We start from the raw sequence: 24,371 nt of genomic DNA, 5'->3' as shown, positions 1-24,371 counted from the left end.
CTACCTACCAAATCTTATCTATTAAATCTTGCATAGGGGGGCATTGGTTTGCTTCCAATTCACGGCAATCAGAACTTTAGCCGGGTTGTAGATGTGGCCACAACATTTATTTTGGGGTTTAGTCACCTTGTGTGGCAAAGAGTAGACAATGCCAGTACTTAGAGAACTGCACCAAGTGTGCAAATAGATCCCAGTGTGGCCACAATCAGCAGCTTGAGCACCCTAACCAGAACTTTAGACTGGTTTAGCTGCTTTGTGCGGCTAAACCGAGTACTAATTGGTGTGCACATGCGGCATGCACACCCAAGGGGTGGGTGGGGGGGAATTAAACTGATTCAGTGCAGTCCACACGTCTGCAGCAGTCCGCTTTTCAATTATTGGTCCGATCAGCAGATTATTTAAGATACACAGCTGAGAAGCAAGAATACACAATAGACAATGTGAACCGCTCAAAAGCCAACTGATAGTGGCTGATCACTTACATACGGACATGGAATATTCTAGAATGATCTCGAGTGAACACCTAGAACATTCATGTGTCTCACCTTCTAGAATGTTCCAGTAGATTTATATATATATATATATATATATATATATATATATATATATATATATATATATATATATATATATATATACACACGTGTTATAGCTATATTCTCGATTATGAGTCTCGGTCAGAACTACAGTATTAGGGATAACATCATTGTAAGTCGGATGAGTCTTGCTTAATGAAATTACTTATTTAAATACAAAGATTCAAAAGTAGCTAATTGCTAATTGCAGAAGATATTGAATAGAGCAACGTCCTCCTATCTGAACATAGGGATTTACCGAGTGCATACAAATTTATTAACACAGTTTTTGAAAAACCATTAAAGGTCCACACCGAGTAATAACCAATAGTGAGCAGTTTAATCCACTCATTAAACTCATAATTTAGAACACAAAACAGAAGCGGACTGCAGTAAGGTGGTAAATCTGGTACAACTACAGCCACGGTGCGAGCAACTAAGAATCAGCCCCTTAATGTTTTATTAGGCGATAGGAAGCTAGTTTGTTTTTTTTGCTTTATGATTAAAAAAGTGTCTCAAATTTTACTTGCGTACTGGTATAATTTTAGCTCTATCTCATATTTATGTTCTACAGGGGGTATAGGCTAATCTTTACCTTTTATGCATCCATGTTTAATATTAAGTATACAAATTTTTAGTGCCTAACCCTAACCACCCTTCTCTGCTTATAGTTGCATATTGTCATATTCTCCCTTTTTCCTGCTAATTTTTGAAACCATTGCATTTCTGCAACCTATTTTTGTGTTATGAGGAGTTGTTCTTTTTGTTCACGAGTCTTAGTTTATTACTTTTGTTGTGATCCTCTATAGTTTACTTATGACATTTTTGTGTATTTTCACTGCTTATTTTTTAGGTATCATTTATTCTTCATTGGTCAGTGTCCTCTTAGTTACACATTTTTCTTTCCACATTTTAGACTGTCCTTCGCACCTTTAGAAATACCCAGAGAATTGATCTCCCCTAGCCAGTCGCCAAGATTATGGTAAATACTTCTTCTACATTCCACAACATTGTCTCAGGTAGCTTTATTTCAGTATATGTAAAATTCTACTTATGATCTTATGAGTAGGCACGTTCTAAAACCCCTTTAATTTGAGATACCTATGAATTGCACAGGTTCTGTAGATGGTTAAAACCAGGTGATATGCAGGCTTGAATTTAGCCAGCCACAGAACCTGTATAAATTAGAGGTGCCCTGGATTAAATTAGTATTATGGCAAGCCAAGCCTATTTATAAGTAAAGATGTATATGTAATGATGTAATGTATTTGGACATGTGATGGCAATGCTTCCTTCTACATGACGTCACATGTTCTTCCAATAGGGTCAGGATGTAGAGCTTGGTCCTTGTTGCAAACCCAAGCTTGGACCTGCTGGTTCAGTCTGGACAGCTTCTTGTTTGTTTCCTGAATCCTGTAAGGCCCCAGGCCAGGCCTGACCAACCTTTGGCTCTCCAGCTGTTGTAAAACTACAAATCCCAGCTTTACCAGCTGATTAGTGGGAAGGTATGCTGAGACTTGTAGTTTGAAGTTTCACAACAGCTGGAGAGCCACAGGCTGGAAACCTTACAGTTATGACATCATATGGGGACACCATACAGTGCGTAGACCTGAGTGCTTTAAATGCAGTTTGCTTCAGAATGAAGTTCTATTTGTAATGTAATAATTTGCCAAACTGGAACATTGTAGGCCTTCTAGATAAGAATGAAACATTTTCCAGACATACATACACACGTGGCTACACACCATATGGTGCAAGACACCTGACGCTCTGAGAAGAGTAATGAACCATATTTTTCTTGAAATTTGTGTCCTACAAACATTGCAGAATCAGCGAGAATCCGCTCGGAGTGTACTACCGACGCTGGACTGCGACATCACCAGCACAGGAATTGGTTTTACACGCGTACAAATGTGCTCAGTGGGCACAGGACCTGGCGCACCGAGAGGGGCTATTTGGGGCAACAGAAGCCATAGTGTAAAAGTACGCATCTGTATGTCCGCTCTTGTCCTGGTTTTTATATTCACAAAGCTAAATAGCGCAACAAAAACAGATTGATACTTCTATAAAGTCAGTGGCTTACTTATACATACATTCCAATGCAACTGTTGTTAAAAATGTAAAGCCATCACCCAGACGGGGAAACTGTTTGTTGGTTTAATCACTTCCTCCACATACTGTAAAGTTTTTAGCTTTATGTTGTGTATTCTTATACGCTTATTTCAGTAATTATCAATATGATGTGCTATATCCAAAGCAGTTTCTGTATAATCTGTTGGGAATGTGTGTGCAGTTTTGTGGGTGGTCTTCTGGTTGCCGGCGGCCGGGCTCCCGGCGACCACCATACCAGCGCCGGAATCCCCGACTGCCGGCATACCGACATCTTTTATCCCTCTTGGGGGTCCACGACCCCCATGGAGGGAGAATAGATAGCGTGGCGTGTGTAGCGTGCCACCGTACCCGGAGCATGGCGAGCGCAGCGAGCCCGCAAGGGGCTCATTTGCGCTCGCCCAGCTGTCGGTATGCCGATGGTCGGGATTCCGGCGCCGGTATGCTGGTCGCCGGGACCCCGACCACCGGCATACCCTACTACACCCCAGTTTTGTGAATAAACAGAGCACTGTACACACCAGTGGTTATATGTAGGCAATGACCAATCCAGTAACATAAACAGGCTTTGTGGTTTATTGGCTCAAGTGATTGTACAGCAGGGTATGGGTCATTAGGTCGACCGCACATAGGTCGACAGTCATTAGGTCGATCACTATTGGTTGACATGCAGTAGGTCAACATGGACTAGGTTGACATAGGAAAAGATCGACATGAGTTTTTTTACTTTTTTCGGTGTCGTTTTCTTCGTAAAGTGACGGGGAACCCAATTAGTGTCCCCTAGCAGTCAGGTTACCGGTCCCAATTGTAGTCCATGTGGATCGTAAAGTATGAAAAAGTTCCAAAAAATGGGGGGGGGGGGTAGTGAAAAACTCATGTCGACCCTTTTACCTGCTGACCTATTGACCATGTCGACATAGTGTCCACATTGACCTAATGCATGTCGACCTAAGTGCTGTCGACCTAATGACCGTATCTTGTACAGCAGCGGTACTCACTGTTACACTGCCTGGGTGTTACCTCTTCCTCACTCTATGATCTGGGTGATGCAACAATACACTCAAGAGAGGAGAAATCTGTTTCTAAGCTCCCATTCTGCCATATTAACTTTGTGCTACTGTTGCTGGCTAATAAAAGCTCAAGTGAATGTGTGAAGCCAGGGCTGGAATAAGCCTTTGGGTCACTTAAGACAGGGTGCCCCAGAGCCGGCCATAGGCATAGGCAAACTAGGCAATTGCCTAGGGCATCATATTGGCTAGGGCCGGCTCTTGGGTGCCCCAATCCTCTCTTGCCGGCAATGTCCCTCAGGCTGTTTCCACTGTGTGTGTACCTCCTCTCCCTGCACATCCATGAGGCAGCAGCAGCACGGATCTTACCTGTACTCCTGCAGTGGAGTAGGTGGGGGAGGGGGTGGTACAGACTCCGGATCCTCATCTTGAGCAGTGTGGTGACCGATTCTGCTTATTTCCAGCCTTCGCCACCACCAGCAGCAGAATCTGTTGCCTCCAGAGACTGGCTGGCAACTTTCAGCCTGGAGGACAGATACAAGTTAGAGATGAGCGGGTTCAGTTCGTCGAGATCCGAACCCCCCCGAACTATTTTACACAGTTCCGAGGCAGCCTCGGATCTTCCCGCCTTGCTCGGTTAACCCGAACGTCATCATCCCGCTGTCGGATTCTCGCGAGATTCGTATTCTATATAAAGAGCCGCGCGTTGCCGCCATTTTCACTCGTGCATTGGAGATTGAACGGAGAGGACGTGGCTACGTTCTCTCCCTGAAAAGCTCCATAATCTGTGCTCAGTGTGCTGCAAATATCTGTGCTCAGTGTGCTGCAAATATCTGTGCTCAGTGTGCTGCAAATATCTACGTTCTCTGCCTGAAAAGCTCCATATTTGTGCTCAGTGTGCTGCAAATATCTGTGCTCAGTGTGCTGGATTTTGACCAACAGTATATAGTTGTACAGTACAGTAAGCCATTGCTGTATCTTGCAGCTCTGTGTCACTACAAGTATCCATTCCATATCTGTGCTGCATTTTTGTGGGCAGTATATATAGTATTACAGTGTAGCATTTGGGTGACCAACAGTATATAGTTGTACAGTACAGTAGGCCATTGCTGTATCTTGCAGCTCCGTGTCACTGCAAGTATCCATTCCATATCTTTGCTGCATTGTTGTGAGCAGTATATAGTAGTACAGTGCAGCATTGTGGTGACCAGTATACTACAGTACAATAGTCCAGTGCTGTTCTCGCTGCTCAGTGTCAGTTCTCCGTAGTATCATCAGTGCTCAGTATAATCAGTGATTGATCAGTATAATCAGTTCTCGGTATAATCAGTGCGCTGTTAGACGTGCGCCCGTTTTCCGCCATTAGTGCATTGGGATTTAGACAATTGATGAAGTTATTGTGTCCCCTGTACAAAATCCCATCTAGATTCCACTTCACTAGGCAGGCGATAGCGAGATTTTACCAATTAATATATGTGATTTATAATTAATTATTAATTACAGTGATCTTGCCAAATGATTCCAGTGATTTTGTCATTTTCTTCCAGTGATTTGGACCAATAATACCATTGATTATAACGAATAATACTTGTGATTTTGTCATTTTCTTCCAGTGATTTTGACCAATAATACCATTGATTAGAACGAACAATTCCTGTGATATTGAGGTGTCTGTGTCACTTAGCTTAGCTGCCCAGCGACCACAGTGCACCTCTTTTTCTCTTTTCTATGCATCATGTGCTGTTTGGGGCCAATTTTTTTAAGTGCCATCCTGTCTGACACTGCAGTGCCACTCCTAGATCGGCCAGGTGTTTGTGCCGCCCTCTTGGGTCGCTCAGCTTAGTCATCCAGTGACCTTGGTGCAAATTTTAGGACTAAAAATAGTAGTGTGAGGTGTTCAGAATAGACTGGAAATTAGTGGAAATTATGGTTATTGAGGTTAATAATACTATAGGATCAAAATTACCCCTAAATTCTATGATTTAAGCTGTTTTTGAGGGTTTTTTGAAAAAAAACACCCGAATCTGACAAAAAAATTTCAGGGAGGTTTTGCCAAAACGCGTCCAAATCCAAAACATGGCCGTGGAACCGAATCCAGAACCAAAACACAAAACCCGAAAAAAATTCCGGTGCACATCTCTAATACAAGTACAGTATCAGCATGGGAAACCGGTCCTGTAAAAAAACAATACCAAAGGCTGAGACCTTTGGATTTCAGCACTTGGGACACCGTAGTCCTTTTAATCCCAATTAAGGCTCAATTGATGCACAGATGTGGCAAAGTGCTGAAAGTTATAGTTTAGTGTCCTGATTACTGCCAGTTGCTCGATTGTAACTTAAAGTTCATTACTTGCCACTAATGTAAATATTAGCAGATTACTGGTAAGTAATGTGGGGGGGGGGGGTGGGGGGGGGGGGGGTCATCATTTGGCTGAGAAGCAGAACCTACACAGGAGACTGCTGAAGTATTTGGATAGAGTGATTTTAAGAAGGAACTTCTCTATGAAGAGAGGAATTTTCTACTAATATTTCAGCATATGATACATCCCTGAGTAGAAGGACTGATAACACTTTTTGAAGTTCTAGTCTAAACACTGAACAACCCTGAGGAAGTCGATAATTCCACAAAACGCGTTGGGTGATTAATGCAATATAGTGAAAAGTAGGCACACTTGGTGTGTATGAGCTCGCACATCAAGTTTAACAACATCTGGCCCAGCTTAATCACTCTGCATTTACTATGCAAGATCCTTTTAAAACTTTTATGAATACAATTGTTTTAAAAGATATATACAGAAATCGGTCAGTCTTCAGGGTGAACTCTTGTGTGAGGGTCTCATTATAGAAATACAGTATAAAGAAGAAATCTCTCAAAGCTTCCATCTTCAGAAAACGTCTCAAAGGAACATATCCATACAGGGTACTGAAGTGTTATTTCAACATGTATAAGCTATAAAGTATATCTCTCTCTATATATAATATTATGTGTGTGTTATAGCACAGTATGTCGTTTCACATTGTTCAGAATTTAGGCATGTATGCCTAAGGTATGTGTATAGGTGTGAATATCTTTGTGTATATACAGTATATATGTACAGAAGTGTCAACATACACCTTTGTTCAAATCGTGCTAAACAGCCCCGTAGGTGCGCAAGAGACTTTGCAACACAAAGCGACCCACCAGTGACTTTCTCACAGAAGTGCACCGACTACTTGCGCTGGCGTTTCATGTGTCTTCTGTGGGTGAAATGTCCCAAACGAGCGACTGTGCCCCTAATCTTTATGCTTAGACTGTGACTAATACTAGTCTACTGTACCTGTGGGAAGGTCCCTGGGAAATGAGACTTGGAAAAGCAGGAGCATGATTTTTTTACTTTAAATTATTATTTTATTATAACTTAAAGTACTATATATATGAATATTGGGATATGTGCATGTACAGAAGGGGTGTATATTTTCAGATTATGGAGGCGTATGTGTATATATACTGTACAATGTTATATATATATATATATATATATATATATATGTAAATTAAGATGTATGTGTATATATGCATATGGGGAAATCAGTATACTTGCCTACCCTCACTGGCCGTGTAACCCCTAACCCTCCCCTCACAGACTTAACTTAACCTCCCCCCGCAGTTTACCCCTCCGGCGGTCCGGTGGATGCTTCTTCAGGATTCCGGCTCCGGGCTGGGGACCCTATTCTTTATGCCAGTGTCAACATTCCAAATAGTGTGGGGATTCAAACCGCTTGGATTTTTGACCCGTGGGATCCTGACTCTATTCTGTATATATGTCTATGGGTATATGTGCATGTACTGACAGGCTGTATTGTAGGGAGGCAGTCAACTGACCGCCAGGATCCCGACACCATCTGCAATACCGGTGGTCGGAGTCTCGACTTCTGGCTGGTTTCCTGAATTAGGTGGTAGTCCACACCACCACCCGAGGGGAAATAGAACCCTGCAGCGACTAAAGGTCGCCACCGGGCCCGAAGTGTGGCGAGTGCAGCGAGCCTGCAAGGGGACACACTGCGCTCGCCGTCAGGATCCCGGTGTCGGTCGTCTGACCGATGGGATCCCGACTGTTGGGATATCATACTGATCCCGTATTTTATGTGTGTGGGATGTGCATGTACAGGATGGTAAATTAGAATGATAGTTGTTTGTTAATTTACATTGGTTGGAGAGCTGTGGCAGTTCAATAGCAAATGCAATCAGACATTTGCTGTAAAGAGTTTGGCTTGCACTATACCAAAGACAATTGGTTGCTAGGAGTTACTGTATGGCAGTTCTGCACTTTACAGTGATTGGAGATAAGTTTTGAAGTGTAAAAAGTCCCTGCATTGTGAAAATAGATCTCTGGACACCACGGTTTACGCAAGTGTGTCTATACTTACACCAGGGTGTATGGGACAAGCTGGAGCAGATGATGGTACAGGCTAAGAAGAGGTGTTGGGGGGAGTATTTCAGGAGAAAAACTTTAAATATTATTTTGTGGAAAAAGTGTGATACTAAGTGGAGAGGGACCTTGATTTATACAGTGCAGCTCTGGAGATTTTACCACATTTCCACACTCTGTGAAGCCCACTTATAACTTGCAGAGAAGTCTTCCAAGCACTGAGTAGACTGGCACCAGGGTTGGACTGGCCCACAGGGGTACAGGGGAAACCACCGGTGGGCCCTACTGCCTGGGGGCCCACCCCCTCCTCTAGGGATCAGGTTGCAGACTGTGCTGTTACTAATCTAGTACATTATCTTGCATGCACTACAGTATTTACTGTATATATTTATCTAGGGGACCAACCCATGCAAAATGGTTAGGCAAACCAATGTGGCGGCTGGGCACACCCCCTCAAGAGACTGGCCACACCCCTAAATATGGAACTCTACCGCTGTATCCCCCCGGTGGGCCCTACATGCCCCAGTCTGACTCTGACTGGCACCATGCACTAGGTGGCCCTCCCAGATGCACTAGTGTAACATCTGATGCTAAACTCTAATGATCTCCACAGGTAAGAGATTCCCAGGGGTAGATTTACTAACAGCCGGTTCTTAAAGTAATTAATGCATCGATTACAGTTGCCACATTAAATCCATTGGTCATTGCCACCGATCATTGTTGGATTTGATAAACCAACAGTTAGTACAGTAAATCTACCCCCTCCATTCCCCTTGTCCTCTTCCCTCCAAGACAGCTCTTCTCCTTGTCCCAAGAAATATGAAAGTGGCACCCTTAACTGAATTTCTGTAAGAAATGAGCACATAGGAGTCGGATAGGACGAGGCTGGCTAGCAGACAAATCACATTGTGGCAGGGATGTCTGACAAGAAGAAATATGACACTTCAATCTTTACATACATTTAGACAAAAACTTTTGTCTATGGATTAAAACAACAAAACTCTTAGCCGTTTGCAATAAATCACCCACGTCCTGGTAAGAAATGAAGATGCAGTGTCTGACATGCACGGATTCTCCTGCCAACACACCGGTCTAGCCAAGACAGCTCCGCTCTCTGGATAAGGATCACAGAAGAATTATTACAGGGTTTTATTTTAAACATTTACAGAATAATTTAAGTGGGAATAGGCCCCAAAGATAGAGGGACACTCTGGAACTGGGGCATAGGTTCTCTCATTTTTCCACTGCAGGTTAAACAATGGCTAAGCAAATGTCTGCTTCCCCTTCTTCTGTGCAGCAGTTTTTGTGTGTGTTTCAGATGATCTCATATTTATTATTAGTCACCGAATCCAAGGGTTTACGGGCAGACATTTTTTATTTTATTTTAACCGAAAACCTCAGCATCTTACTATCAGGAGCGGTTCTTGGTGCGGGCAAGCAGTGCCTTCGCCCGAGGCGCTGTGGCCTGGGGGCGCGGCCGCAGTCACCCCGCAGGCACCGCCGCCTACCCGATACCCGCTCCACGGCTGCAGCAGACACCGTGGGCTGTGTGGGCGACCGCTGCAGCCGGCTCCAGGGACAGACACTAGATGTCAGTATTGGCCTCTAGTGTCTGTGCGCTGCTGCTATGGGAGAGACGTCATGACGTCTCTCCCATAGAGAGGAGCGGGCGGCCAGACGGAGCAGCAGCAGCAGCGGGGCAGTGGTAAGTATTGTTTTAATTTGTTATTTTTGTGTGTGTGTGTTTATAAGCAGCGACAGGGGGCAAAGCAACAGGGGGCACAACTACAGGGGGCAAAGAAAGAGGGGACACAACTACTGGGGCAAAGAAACAGGGCACAAGTACTGGGGAAAAGCAACAGGGGGCACAACTACTGGGGGCAAAGCAACGGGGGCACATCTACTGGGGGCAAATCTACTGGGGGCATAGCTACAGGGGGCACAGCTACAGGGGGCACAGCTACAGGGGGTACAGCTACAGGGGGCACAACTACAGGGGGGCACAACTACTTGGGGCAAATCTGGGGGCACAGCTACTGGGAGCATAACTGTGGCCACGCCCCTCCCCTATGAAGCCACGCCCCTGATTTTTTTTGCACGCACGAACTGTTTTGTCGGGGAGAGGGGGGGGGGGGGCGCCAGTGGAAACTTTCGCACTGGGCGCCACAAGGTGTAGAACCGGCCCTGCTTACTATTAATGTTAATACAGCAGATGGAGGGGTGTCAGCTACGTATCCTAGCAAGAACTTGTTTTTTTTATTCAGAGTTTAAATGCCGTAAAGTTCTGCTCGGTGCCCCTTCGCACATGCTGGTAGATGTCTAATGGACAAGGGGATGAACCGGCGCCCGACAACACACAGCTGAACGTGGCAATGAATGCTATACCGCTATATCGTTCAGTGTGTAAGCCCGACTGACTTCTCATCTATTGGAATGCCCTTGTGGCAAACAATATATTGTTGGACAAACAAAAAGGAAAATCAAAATGAGGATCTCAGGACACCTGCATAACCTCAGAAGAGGTTTAGAGACTCATAGCGTGTCAGCGCATTTCTTGAAATACCACAAGAACCCTGAAGGATTCAAATTCATTGGACTCCAAATAGTACATGCGAATTGGAGAAACAACAATATCGTAACAAGTTTGAAAAAAAAAAAAAAAAACAAGAAATGAAATGAAATGCATATACCATATGCACACATTAGAGCCATGTGGTCTGAATATACACATTGACCATGCAGTGTTCCTGTAAAATCATACACACATTGTAAAATTCATAATCTGACGACACACAATAAGCACATGTGCTATGTTGAGAGAACAATGCAAATAAATCAAATAAACCACTTTAAATTGAATGAAACTCAATTTTAATAATAAAAATTCATATTATTATTTTTAGACCACATGATAAAAAAAAAAACCATGCGCGCACCACCTCTTTATTAATTTCCGGGACCTCATTTCCAGTCACTAAGAAAGTTTTTAAACACACACACTCTCTCTCTCTCTCTCTCTCTATTGTAACAGTATTGTTGGGGGTCATAATAAAATAACAATACTGACACCAAGGTATACCACTAAGTTGTTTACACCACAACTTGGGGTAACAACAATCTCCCTGGCTGTTTAACATCACACAGCCGCCAGGTGATTATAGACACAGCATACAGTCTATACAACAATGAAATCAGCAGTATAAAGCTTTTTGCAAACAGCACTACAAATAAGCATTCATTACACAGTGTCCTGGGTTATAGTCACCAATGTGTGCAGCGTCCTGCTTCAGTGGAAATGCGTCCTGATAGGAACCACTGGTACCGAAGTCCCTGTTTAGTTCATATGTTTGTAAATCCAGTCATAAGGACACAGAGACATGTGAGTACACTGCTGTGCTGTTTTATTCCATCACCAACTCCAGGCACACTGTACACTGGACCACCAACTTCCCAGCATCCCCCTGGTCCTAGGGACCATCACTGAAGATTCAGGCTTACACGTATTAGTAAGGGAGTGTCTACAAATATTAAACATTCTAATACACTAACATCACATCCTCTTTTCTTTAAAGATAAGCCCTGTACGCTTCAACGAACAATTAACAACGTCATATTAAGAACATCATCTAACACATTTCAATGAGTCTCTCAGGTCTGCGTATTTCCCTTTTGGGTCTTTCATATACAGTCTGTGTTTCATTGACCATGTTGAACCTTTCTAGAATCGTGGTTTGTTCACCATTATCAGGATCATCATAGATGTCAGATGAAGGGTATTCTTCAGTCATGTTGTCTTCATTATGGTTAGGTGGAGATCTTAAATCCACCCGATTTCTTCTTACTTCCGTTCCATGCTCTGTACGCATAGTATAAGATCTTGGTGCAACTTGTGCTTGCACAATACCTTTCTGCACCCAAATACCTTTCTCGTGATCTCTGAGACGGACTTGGTCACCCGATTTTAGATCAGATAGGCTTTTTGTTCGCCTGTCATGGAACAGTTTGTTTCGCCTGTTGACGTTCCTTACTCAGTCTGACCAATGCTGAGTTATGTGTATTAAGCAGTTCATCATGTATTGGGAGATTTGCTCTAATCCTCCTTCCCATCAGCATTTGTGCAGGAGAAAGTCCATTCTGTAAAGGTGTACTGCGGTAGATTAAAAGACTTTTGTAGAAATCTTCTTGACCGTCTTGAGCTTTTTTCATGAGACTCTTTACAGTTTTTACTGAACTTTCCACCAACCCATTTGAGCGTGGATAGTGGGGACTTGAAGTAGTATGGACAAATTCCCACTCATCAGCAAATTGTCTAAATTCAGCACTGGAAATCTGAGGACCATTGTCAGTGAACACTTCCATAGGAACACCATGCCTTGCAAAGATTGACTTCATGCAATTGATTACGGCTTTAGTAGTTGTATGTAGTGTCTTCACCTCAGGGTAGTTAGAGTAATAATCAGTCACGACAATGTACGTTTTCCCATTACAATCAAATAAATCTGCGCCATCTTTCTGGTACGGTCTCTCTGGCACTGCATGAGGACTCAGTGGCTCGACTTGTTGTTTCGGTCTATATGTAAGACATAATTCACATGTAGCTGTAGTCTGTGCTATGTCTTGGTTCATTTTTGGCCAATACATAACTTCACGCGCTCTCCGCTTACATTTTTCTTCTCCTAAGTGGCCTTCATGTACCTTGCACAGCATAGTTTTTCTTAGTCGTGCATTTATGACAAACCTATTGCCTTTGTAAATAATACCATCGACAACTGTAAGGTCACTGCAGTACATCCAATAATCATGAAGAGACAGCGGGCACGCATTTTTTTCTGCTGGCCAACCTTTCAGAATGATAACTTTCAACACTTTCATTGTGTCATCTGTCTCAGTTTCATTCCTAATCTGTTCTGGTCTTGCAAGAGACACTGGTAGAGAAGCTATGATCAAATTAACATAGGCTTCTATCTCTTCATCCATCAGACTTTTGGAACCTTCACTTTTGTCCACAGCACGAGAAAGTGTATCAGCAATGTACATGTATTTACCGGGACAGTACAGCAAGTGTACATCATATTTCTGTAGTCTGATAAGCATTCGTTGAATTCTCATGGGACAGTCATGTAATGATTTAGTCATGATAGCTACCATTGGCTTGTGGTCATTTTCCACTGTAAATGTTTGACCATACACAAACTGATGAAATCGCTCACATGCATATGTGATCGCTAGAAGTTCTTTTTCTATCTGAGCATACCTTGTTTCAGCACTTGTCAGTGCTCTTGATGCATAGATTACTGGTTGCCATGTATCCTCATGTTCTTGTAACAACACTGAGCCCAAGCCAAATTGCGAAGCATCTGCTGAAATTCTTATTCTTTTCGCAGGATCAAAGAATTTTAGCACTGGTTGCTCTGTAATGATCTGTTTCAAGCTTTGCCAACTTTCATTTTGTTCATGTGACCACATCCACTCGTTATCTTTGTCCAACAACCATCTAAGAGAGGCTGTTCGTTCAGAGAGTTGAGAAATAAACTTTCCTAAGTAAGTAATCATTCCTAGGAATCTTCTGATGTCGTCTTTGTTGTTAGGACGTTCCATGTTCACTATGGCTGATATTTTCCTTGGGTCTGGTTTTACACCTTGATCCGAGACCACGTCGCCCATTAAACTAAGTGTATTCACGTCAAATTCACATTTGTCCTTGTTTAGCTTTAGATTCACTTTCTTGACAAGTTCCATTACTTGTCTCAACCTAGAATCATGTTCTTCCTTTGTAGATCCCCAGACAATAATGTCATCCATCATTGTTTCAACACCTGGAATATGTTCAAAAATCATGTGTATCTTTTTGTGATATACTTCTGGAGCAGACAATATTCCATATGGTAGTCGAAGAAATCTGTATCTACCTTCTGGGGTATTAAATGTACAAAGCTTTGAGCTGGCCTCATCTAGCTTCATTTGCCAAAATCCTGAAGATGCGTCCAATTTACTGAACCATTTTGCTCCCGCAAATTGCGACATGATATCATCTCTGGTTGGTAGTTTGAAATGTTCTCGTTTAGTAGCTTTGTTTAAATCTCTGGGGTCTAGACATATTCTGAGTTGTCCATTTTTCTTTTCAACAATTACTAAGGAGCTCACCCATTCAGTAGGCTCATCAACATTCTGTATCACACCCAAGGCTTCCATGCGATTTTAACTCTTGTTTCAGTTTTTCTCTCAGCACAAACAGTACTTTTCTACAGGGGTGTATCACTGAAGAAACTTGCGCGTCTATATTTATTTTATGCTCTCCAGGCAAACAACCTAGACCTTCAAACAAGTCTCTGTATTCTGTAAACATCGATTTGCAGTCATCTTCTACTTGTGATGTCACCATAAAAACTTTCTTTAGCAAGCTTAGTTTCTCACAGGAACTTAATCCTAGAATCGGTTGCACATTTTTATCCACAATCAGTAGAGATGTTTTAAACTGTTGTCCCTTATATTTCAGTGTAACTAAGCATGTACCTTTCACAGGAATTTCCTCCCCAGTGTACCCTGTAACTTTCACTTTGGCTGGATGAATTTTAGGTTTTACTCTAAAAGTCTTATAGTCTTAAAACGATATTAAATTCACCTGCGCGCCAGTATCAAGCTTAAAGGGAATGACAATCTCGTTCACAGTTAAAGGGACAATCCATTCTTTCTTATCTGCACTGCAATGTTCAATGCAATCCACAATGAATTCCTCTGTTTGTTTAACAGCATGCACTTTGGTTGTTTCACTTTTCATTTTACAGCATTTGGCAAAGTGATTTAGTCTACCACATTTCATGCAGGTTTTACCATAAGCAGGGCACATTTTAGGATTGTGAGCATTTCCACATCTACTACAAATTTCCTTATTAGACTGTGGCTTAGACTGCTTCATTCTTGAGAATGGAGGTTTGCTTGGCTCTGTTTTCTGCACTACATGTACAGCACCATCAACTTCCTTGTGTAACTTTTTGTCTTGAAATCTAGTTATTTCTGCAGATCTGCACATAGTCACTGCCTTTTCTAGTGTTAGGTCTTGCTCTCTCAGCAATCTCTCTCTGAGTCCATTATCAGGTATTCCACAGACAATACGATCTCTAATCAGTGAATCCTTTAAATCACCAAACTCATAGGTTTTACTGAGTGATTGCAACTCTGTAACATACTGATCAAATCCATCTCCAGACTTCTGATCACATGTGAAAAACTTATATCTTTCATATGTCACATTTTTCCTTGGCACAAAGTAATCTTTAAACTTTTGCATTATAGAAGATAGCACCATATTCTGCCCCTCATCAAACTGAAAACTATTATAAATGTGCAGCGCATCCTCTCCTATCACATGGAGGAAAATGGATGCCTTAGTTTTGTCAGCCTCTGTATCAGCTCCACATGCAGCAAGATATATATTAAACCATTGCTTAAATCTTTTCCAGTTTTCAGACAAGTTACCAGACATCAGCATGCCGGTTGGAGGAGCCAGTTTATCCATGGTTACTCACTGTTTGAAGAGAGGAGCACACGGCAGGCTTTGCAGACTGCAGACACTGAGTATCACAGCCTTACAGACTGCTGCAGGATTCTTTCACACTCTGAGAGCACTAGCAGTCCAAGTTAAACTTCTTCTGACACCATGTTTTGTTCATATGTTTGTAAATCCAGTCATAAGGACACAGAGACATGTGAGTTCACTGCTGTACTGTTTTATTCCATCACCAACTCCAGACACACTGTACACTGGACCACCCACTTCCCAGCATCCCCCTGGTCCTACGGACCATCACTGAAGATTCAGGCTTACACATATTAGTAAGGGAGTGTCTACAAATATTAAACATTCTAATACACTAACATCTCAGTTCCTTCAAGCATACACAGTCTTCCAGACCCCTGACACTAGCCCCCCTTACAGGCCCTAGCTTCCGGCCGCTAGTCAGCATCAGAAGTCCTGCACCTGTGAAACCTTCAGCCCTTTCTAGGTATCCTACAGGTGCACAATTACTCAGCCATCCTGGCTGCAGAACCCACAAGACCTGGACTGACCTTTGTGGATGGGGCCCACCCACTTCTCCCATCCACCCCCAGGTACCCTTACTGGTTTTCTATCAAAACCAAACTGCAGGAGCTAAAATAGTTCCTTCTGTCTCCCTGGGGTTTTTCTAAAGTCTGCTGTAGGCATTTTCCAGGTCGTTGCAAAATACGGAACGGATCCCATTTCCTTTTCGCGAGGTACCTTACGGCTGGTCTGGCACTCCACTTCAGACCGTCTGGTGTCTCTCTCAGCACAAAATATATATATATATATATATATATATATATATATGTATAGTGTGTGGCCACTAAGGAAAGAAACCCCCATGCTTGACAAAGCGCCCTCAGTGGCGTGAAACGCGTAGGACTGTTGAAGGCATTGGAAAGAGACTGTTTCCCCAGCGATTGGAGCTCTCCCATTTTCCTCCGTGCAGCTGGTGATGTCACAGACAATTGCTGCGGCTTGCAAACGCCGCTACATACAGCGCATGGACCCAGCCAGGAGAGGAAGGGAAGACCAGTTAGGGTAAGACAGGGACAGCACTACACAGCTCACACTGTGCCACCAACACATCCCCGGTACTGTGCCTCTGCAGGACAGTACTTTCCTTTTAACCAATCAATAAAAGAGCTTTAAACATGATTTGAATACATTATGATTTTATTGTTTGTTTTCTTTTTCTCTCAATGTATATAGCTGCCACTTTCTATTAACACAGCTTACTACATAACCTATAGTACCATTAGAATCATTTCTAACTAAGCTGCTCTTACATAAGCACTGTCGATATATACTGCATTGCGACTTCTCATCCCGTTGGTCGTGCTGACTGCCACAATCCCGGCTCGTTGTAGCGTGAACCCAACCTAACCCAGCAGCTCCTGGTTATGTGCGCATGTGCAGTAAAGATGTCCCCGGGAATGAGGCACAGGTGCCATGTTCCCAGAGACCTGTAAAAAGTCAGAGTCTGCTGCGAGGAGTGATCCCACATGGGGCCTGCAAACGGGCCTTCTACCCACTTAAACTGACCCTGCATATAATTGTACTGGTCATACTGTTCACCATTTAGGGCTCTAACTCAGTGGTTCCCAAACTTTTTTGAATAACAATGCCCTAGAGCGGTGATGGTGAACCTTCGTCCCTCCAACTGTTGCTGAACTAAACAGCCCAGCATGCCCTGCTACAGTTTTAACATGGCCAAATAGCAAAACTGTAGCAGGGCATGCTGGGATGTGTAGTTCAACAACAGCTGGCGTGCTAAAGGTTCCCCATCACTGCCCTAGAGTATCAGAATTTTTGTAATGGTACCCGTAGGCTAAATGTTTCTTATTGAGAAACGTAGAAAAAAATATTAAATTAAGTAAATTGTGTTTGTCCTTGAAAAAGCTGCATCAGGTGTTGCTGTACTACCACGGACTGTTCCCTGTTTTGTGCCCGAACCAACTGGACTACAAAAGCTGCTAATAACACCATGCTTGGTGAACGGACTTACAAACTTGGCACCTTCTTCCACGTATAACCCACTTACAAGGCTCCGCAATCTATTGAGGACCCAGGACTCCGGTTCACTTCCTTCATATGGAAATTCCTAAAGGGACTTTGCCTCTAGCGGTGAGTATGTGAACCTTACATCCGTGGATATGCCATTCGTCCCACTATAGAAATTATTTCTATTCTTAGTCCAGTAATTTCTAAAGGAACGGACACTCATCTACCTAACGGCACATGTTGGTGATATCCTTCAATGTTAACGTGTTTTATTAATTGTTTAAATTAAAAAAAAAAAAATTCCTATCCATCAATATCTCATTGTTCATACACGCGCTGCTCCTTTGTACATATACAGTTAAAAAAATACTTACATAGTGCTACTGCCGAAGACCAGCACATGGGGATCACAGTGCTTCAAAAGGTGAGTATTTAAGGACTAATTAAGCTAATTGGTAACTACTAATTGATTAACTAGTCAGTAAGGGAGTTTCCGCAGGTAGGGGAGGAAAGGGGGGGGGGGGGGGGTCCGCAGGTGTTCCAGAGCAATATTTTTTTTCTAAAAATAACAAATTTAGGTGAAATCAGACTTGCTCTGTAGCTGCGATTAAAAAGATGCGGAGATATCTATAGAAACCACCGCGGCTCAATTTCTCTCCTTCAATTGAATAGGAAAACCCCACAGCAGAGGGAAAAACACTGCAGGGCTTTTAAAAAATATGCACACAAATGAATTTGCTCCTTAAACTCAAAGAATCCCAATCCAAATGGGATACGGTCATTAGGTCAACATGGTCACTAGGTCGACCTGGTCACTCAGTCGACATGAACTAAGTCGACATGGAAAAAGGTCTTTCACATTTTCTTTTTCATTGTTTGAGCTTTTTCATACCTTACGATCCATGTGGAATACAATTGGGAATAGTAACCTGTCTGTAGCATGGCGGGTGAAGAGAGCCATGCGAGGGGACACGGTGCACTAATTGGGGTTCCCCGTCACTTTACGAAGAAAACGACACCAAAAAAAGTAAAAAAGACCTAATGTCAACCTTCTTCCATGTCGACCTTGTTCATGTCGACCTAGTGACCATGTCGACCTAATGATTGTTGACCTAAGTGTGGTCGACCTAATGAACCATTTTATATTTGTTATAGTCAAAGTACTTTACTGTTGAAGCTGTACAACTCTTGCTAGGTACAATATCTTACATCATTTACCATTATTATATAATTTGAATGTTTACTTCAGCAAATTAAATCTATAATTTATCCTGTCACATGCAAAAATAGCAGCAGCTTCTGTACTACTTACACACTGGGACAGGACTCAGGAGGACTCCGTGTGTGTCCCTAGATCCTCATTAGATAACAAGAACCACAGGACTCTGTCGGAGAGGATCCAACAGGAATTGAATAGACCCCTTATATGGTAAATGCCACTAATGAATGAATGAGAAATCTCGATTTCTTCCTCATATGCAGAAATGACCTATAAAATCCTACACAGGGCCTAGTTGCACCCCAGGACTGAAGTTCATTATAGGGCAATCTGACAGTTCTAATTGTTTTAAATGAAGTTCTCTGAATGCAGATGTTTATCATTGTCTATGGTCACTTTATTGTTGCCCAGGATACTTTATCTATCTGACATGGACTGGACCTCTACGTCTATTAATAGAGAAAAATATATCATCCAACTTTTCTCTATTTGCCTTTCCTCTGTGCATGCAGTAGTAGCTTAGTGGCCTAATAGGCTCAGTATACCGCTTGGGGTATATTCAGTTAATGTCGGATCCATTCCAACATGAATTTGTCGGAATGGATCCGACAGGACCTATTCACTGAATGGCCAAATCCAACAGGATTTGTCCGTTCCCGAACATCTGAATCCGACTTTAAAAAAAGTCGGATTGAGATGAGGGAGCTGAGAGGGGGAGACTGGGGGAAAGCAGGAACCAAGCGGCTACAGCACAGCGTAGCAGGAGAATGGGGCACCACCGCCAGACCTCACGGCAGCGCCCACCTGTCTCCAGCAAGCGAGACCTCGCTTGCTGGAGCTGGGCGGGACGCTGCCGTGAACAGCGGCTGTGCCCCATCCTCCTGCTACGCTGTGCTGTAGCCGCTTGGTTCCTGCTCTCCCCCGTCTCCTCCTCTCAGCTCCCTCATCTCAATCCGACTTTTTTTAAAATCGGATTGAGATGGTCGGAAATGGGGCCAAAACCTGTTCATTCCTATTTGTATTCTGTTGTGTATTTTATGTTATAGTTCTGTTTGCACACCAGGTTTTCTCACATACTTGTTTAGAGTACTGTTGCGGGCCGCCTTTGGTGAGTCTGTATAACTGCAGCCTGTCTCCTGTATGTGTGGCCTGTGCAGCCTCACCTGTCAGATAATAAGGCCATTATGTGGTGAGTCTGTGTAGCTTGCGCCTGTCTCCTCTATGTGTGGCCTGTGCTGTCTCACCTGTCAGTTAATTAGGCCATTACCTTGTGTCTGGCTTCCAGTCATCCTGATTGGGGCGTGCTTCCTTCATTACCCAGCCTGCCCTTCAACTGACGCCGGTGATAGATACATGTTCCTGTTTGTACCTGTGTCCAGGCCCTGTCCTATAGTGGAATCTTGAACCTGTCAGCTCGAGAGAGATCCTGTCTATCTGTGTTGTACCCATGACCTGGAGACCTTGCTCGATTGATAACTTGACCAGATCCAGCCAGCCTTGTATTCAGGTTTTTGCTAAGCAGTGTGTGGAGTTTCTGCTTACATTTCTGTATTATAACATCTTAGAGCATTCAGTGAGAACCTGTCAGCTTGTATTAGATCATGCCTGCCTGTGTTGAACCTGTGACCCAGAGACCTTATCAGATTGATTACCTGACCAGAACCAGCTAGCCTTGTACTCAGGTTTTTGTGGAGTTTCCACTCAGACACTGCTTGCCTGTATTTCTGTATTATAACATCTTATAGCATTGTTGCATTCACAATCGCTCATATATTCAGTGTCTTAGCTTTCAATACTCTGTGCCTTGGTTCCTATTTTGGGATTTCGGCGGCCGCGCCGCAAATAATCTGTTCATTGTCTTTTCTGTATTCTCTCCCATTGGTAGTCACGCTAGTCTTAGTTAGCTTCCCCCTTATTCACTCGCGGTCTCAGTTGGTGCCTTGTTACCTCGTAAGACCTGAGGGCATCGGAGTCTGGGCGGACCTAATTCGCCCATTCAAACGCGGCTGCTGTAGGAGAAGAATAGCTCTGCAGGCACCAACCGACCATTGGGGGGAGTAATGGAGTCAGGGGTTAGAGTAGGTGTTGCTGCAGTCATTTATAACTGGCCGCAGCTTCACTTAAGAGTACTGGAACTCCCCAGTTGCCACCCACTCCCCAGAGTTCCAGGTACTTAGGCCCTCTTCGCATCGCAGCGATTTTCTGCTTAATGCGCATGCGCAATGTCCGCACTGCGACTGCGCCAAGTAAATTTGCTATGCAGTTAGGTATTTTACTCACGGCTTTTTCATCGTTCTGGCGATCGTAATGTGATTGACAGGAAATGGGTGTTACTGGGCGGAAACAGGCCGTTTTATGGGCGTGTGGGAAAAAACGCTACAGTTTCCGGAAAAAACGCAGGAGTGGCTGGAGAAACGGGGGAGTGTGTGGGCGAACGCTGGGTGTGTTTGTGACGTCAAACCAGGAACGACAAGCAGTGAACTGATCGCAGATGCCGAGTAAGTCTGAAGCTACTCAGAAACTGCTACGAGGTGTGTAATCGCAATATTGCGAATACATCGTTCGCAATTTTAAGATGCTAAGATTCACTCCCAGTAGGCGGCGGCTTAGCATGAGCAAATCTGCTAAAATCCGCTTGCGAGCGAACAACTCGGAATGACCCCCTTAGTTCGTAACAATAACACTAAGAAACAGATTGCCTAGTTTAGTCTAGGCTGCGTAGCTTAGTGGACTAGTAGCTGCTGTCTGTACTGGCAATGGTGGTGGATTCCCTGGATCGAATACCATTAGAGGCTTTCCTTTAGCCAAGGCCTGGCCAACCAGTGGTTCCCTAGCTGCTGTGATACTACAAGTCCTAGCATGCGTTACCAGCTGACTGGTGGCAGGGAATGCCAAGACTTGTAGTTTCACAGTACCTGGAGAGACGCAGATTGGCCATGCCTGCTTTAGCACCTTGGATGTTGCACCCCGCTGGATGATGAAAATCTCCCTGCTTACAGGATGATGAAAGTCTGACTGCAAGCCCCGCTCTGACAGTGTTAGTGAATCCATGTAACTAGGTGCCGCATGTGGTGGCTGCTCCCCAGAGGCCCTGATTGTGTGTAAAACACAATGACAACATGCAAGGAGCATCCCCAAGCTGGAGATCTGAGCCAGGACATCCCCATCATTGCCAGTAGGGTAGTCCGCTACAGGGTGTCTGCACTGAGCAGTTTTTTTTACCAAGTACCTTCAAAATTAATTAAAATGATACACACCAGGAGCAGCATGAAGTATTGGGATTTGAACCAGTTACCCCATAACTCTAGAGTGGCCACTTACATGCTGAGCCATCTCAGCTTTCAATGTACTGGTAACATTTCTCTGAATGTTATCAATTATCCAGTGCAATGGCCAATAAACTGCAACATGAGAACACCTTGGGATTCCAACCACAGACTCCAACATTGTAATCATTAACCTAGACCACTGTGCCATCTTACACCTAGACTCCTACAGTGATGAGGAGACTTTTCTATTCATAAACCAGCCAGATTTGACCGATGATGATGAGAAAACATTCCATTCGACCAATACAGTAGTATAAACCTGCTCACTAGGCTAATGTCCTGCAAAGGATGGCTCAGTATACTGCTGGTCTACTATGTTATTTACAAGGCTGCTGTTTTTGCTGGTTCGACTTAATGGATGGCCAGCTTTTAGTGTATTTAATGTTTGAATCCCCTTCATCAGCTCCCCCAGGATCACTCTCCATCGGCCCGACTGATGGCCCAGCAAGTTATGTTTTTTTGTACTAAAGACCTGCCATTTTGGAGCTGCTCTGACCCATTTGTCTAGCCCTCACAATTTGTCCTTTGGCAAATTTGCGCAGATCCTTATGCTTGACCATTTTTCCTGCATTCAACGCATCAAATTCAAGAACTGAGTGTTCACTTGCTGCCTAATATACAGTATCCCACCCTTTGACAGGTGCCAGTGTAACAAGATAATCAATGTTATTCACATTACCTGTCAGTGGTTTTAATGTTATGGCTGATGCAGGACCAGCTTCAGGCATGTTCCAATAGAGCGGCCGAACAGGGCATCACACATAATGGGTTAATGGGTGCCGCTAGCTCTCACCGCCATATTGGAGCATGGAGCCATCCCTACAGCAGCAGCAGTGTCTGCCTCCTAGCAGCCACTGCATCACACAATCACAGCCCTCCATGTGTAATCCCCCTCCCCGCTAACTGGCTCACAGACTGGCGCCGATCAGAGCTCGCGGCCTGACAGCTGAGACTCCTGATTGGCTGCAGGACCGGGAGCTTTGATTGGCTCGTGAACCGGCGCCTAGTTGCAGCTAGACACCGCCGTGGCCGCTGGGGACTGAGGGGCAGGAGAGGCGCACGATGCACTCTCCTCCCTGCACTCAAGAACAGGCAGCAATGCGGTGAGCAGCACTTGGGGGGGGGGGCATATTATGTGTATCTGGCATTGGGGGTATATCTGGCACTGTGGGGACATGTGTATCTGGCACTGGGGGCATATCTAGCACTGTGGGGCATATATGTAACTGCCACTGTGGGGGCATGTGTATCTGGCACTGGGGGCATATATGTATCTGGTTTAACAATCAAGAATGCAGCACCGCATCTCTATCTCCTCTACTGTATGAGTGCAGTCCTACTTCTCTATACAATATGTGTATCTGGCACTGCTGGGGGGCATATCATGTGTATCTGGCACTGCTGGGGGGCATATCATGTGTATCTAGCACTGCTGGGGGGCATATCATGTGTATTTGGCACTGCTGGGGGGCATATCATGTGTATCTGGCACTGCTGAGGGGCATATCATGTCTACCTGACACTGCTGGAGGGCATATCATGTCCATCTGGCACTGCTGGGGGGCATGTCATGTGTATCAGGCACTGCTGGGGGGCATATCATGTGTATCAGGCACTGCTGGGGGGCATATCATGTGTATTTGGCACTGCTGTGGGGCATATCATGTGTATCTGGCACTGCTGGAGGGCATATCATGTGTATCTGACACTGCTGGGCGGCATATCATGTGTATCTGGCACTGCTGGGGGGCATATCATGTCTACCTGACACTGCTGGAGGGCATATCATGTCTATCTGGCACTGCTGGAGGACATATCATGTCTATCTGGCACTGCTGGGGGGCATATCATGTGTATCTGGCACTGCTGGGGGGCATATCATGTGTATCTGGCACTGCTGGGAGGCATATAATGTGTATCAGGCACTGCTGGGGGGCATATCATGTGTATCTGGCACTGCTGGGGGGCATATCATGTGTATCTGGCACTGCTGGGAGGCATATCATGTCTATCTGGCACTGCTGGGAGGCATATAATGTGTATCAGGCACTGCTGGGGGGCATATCATGTCTATCTGGCAATGCTGGGGGGCATATAATGTGTATCAGGCACTGCTTGGGGGCATATCATGTCTATCTGGCACTGCTGGGGGGCATATCATGTCTATCTGGCACTACTG

The 24,371-nt window shown here is 44.2% G+C and overlaps 1 long non-coding RNA gene across 2 annotated transcripts in view; it reads left to right on the top strand.

Annotated features, from left to right (window-relative positions):
* Window positions 1-17,902, top strand: part of LOC134981333 (uncharacterized) — a 107,412-nt gene extending 89,510 nt beyond the window's left edge. Inside the window, exons 2-3 of one of the 2 annotated variants that reach the window (XR_010190539.1) lie at window positions 1,492-1,557; window positions 17,543-17,902. This is a non-coding gene — a long non-coding RNA (uncharacterized LOC134981333). Of the gene's footprint in view, window positions 1-1,491; window positions 1,558-2,402; window positions 2,817-17,542 lie in introns of those variants that run through there. The other variant, XR_010190540.1, reaches the window with a different exon arrangement.
* The last annotated feature ends 6,469 nt before the right edge of the window (window positions 17,903-24,371 follow it).

Source organism: Pseudophryne corroboree, chromosome 12, assembly GCF_028390025.1.
Source record: "Pseudophryne corroboree isolate aPseCor3 chromosome 12, aPseCor3.hap2, whole genome shotgun sequence".
Taxonomy (NCBI): domain Eukaryota; kingdom Metazoa; phylum Chordata; class Amphibia; order Anura; family Myobatrachidae; genus Pseudophryne; species Pseudophryne corroboree.
This window is presented reverse-complemented; position numbering and strand designations above follow the sequence as displayed.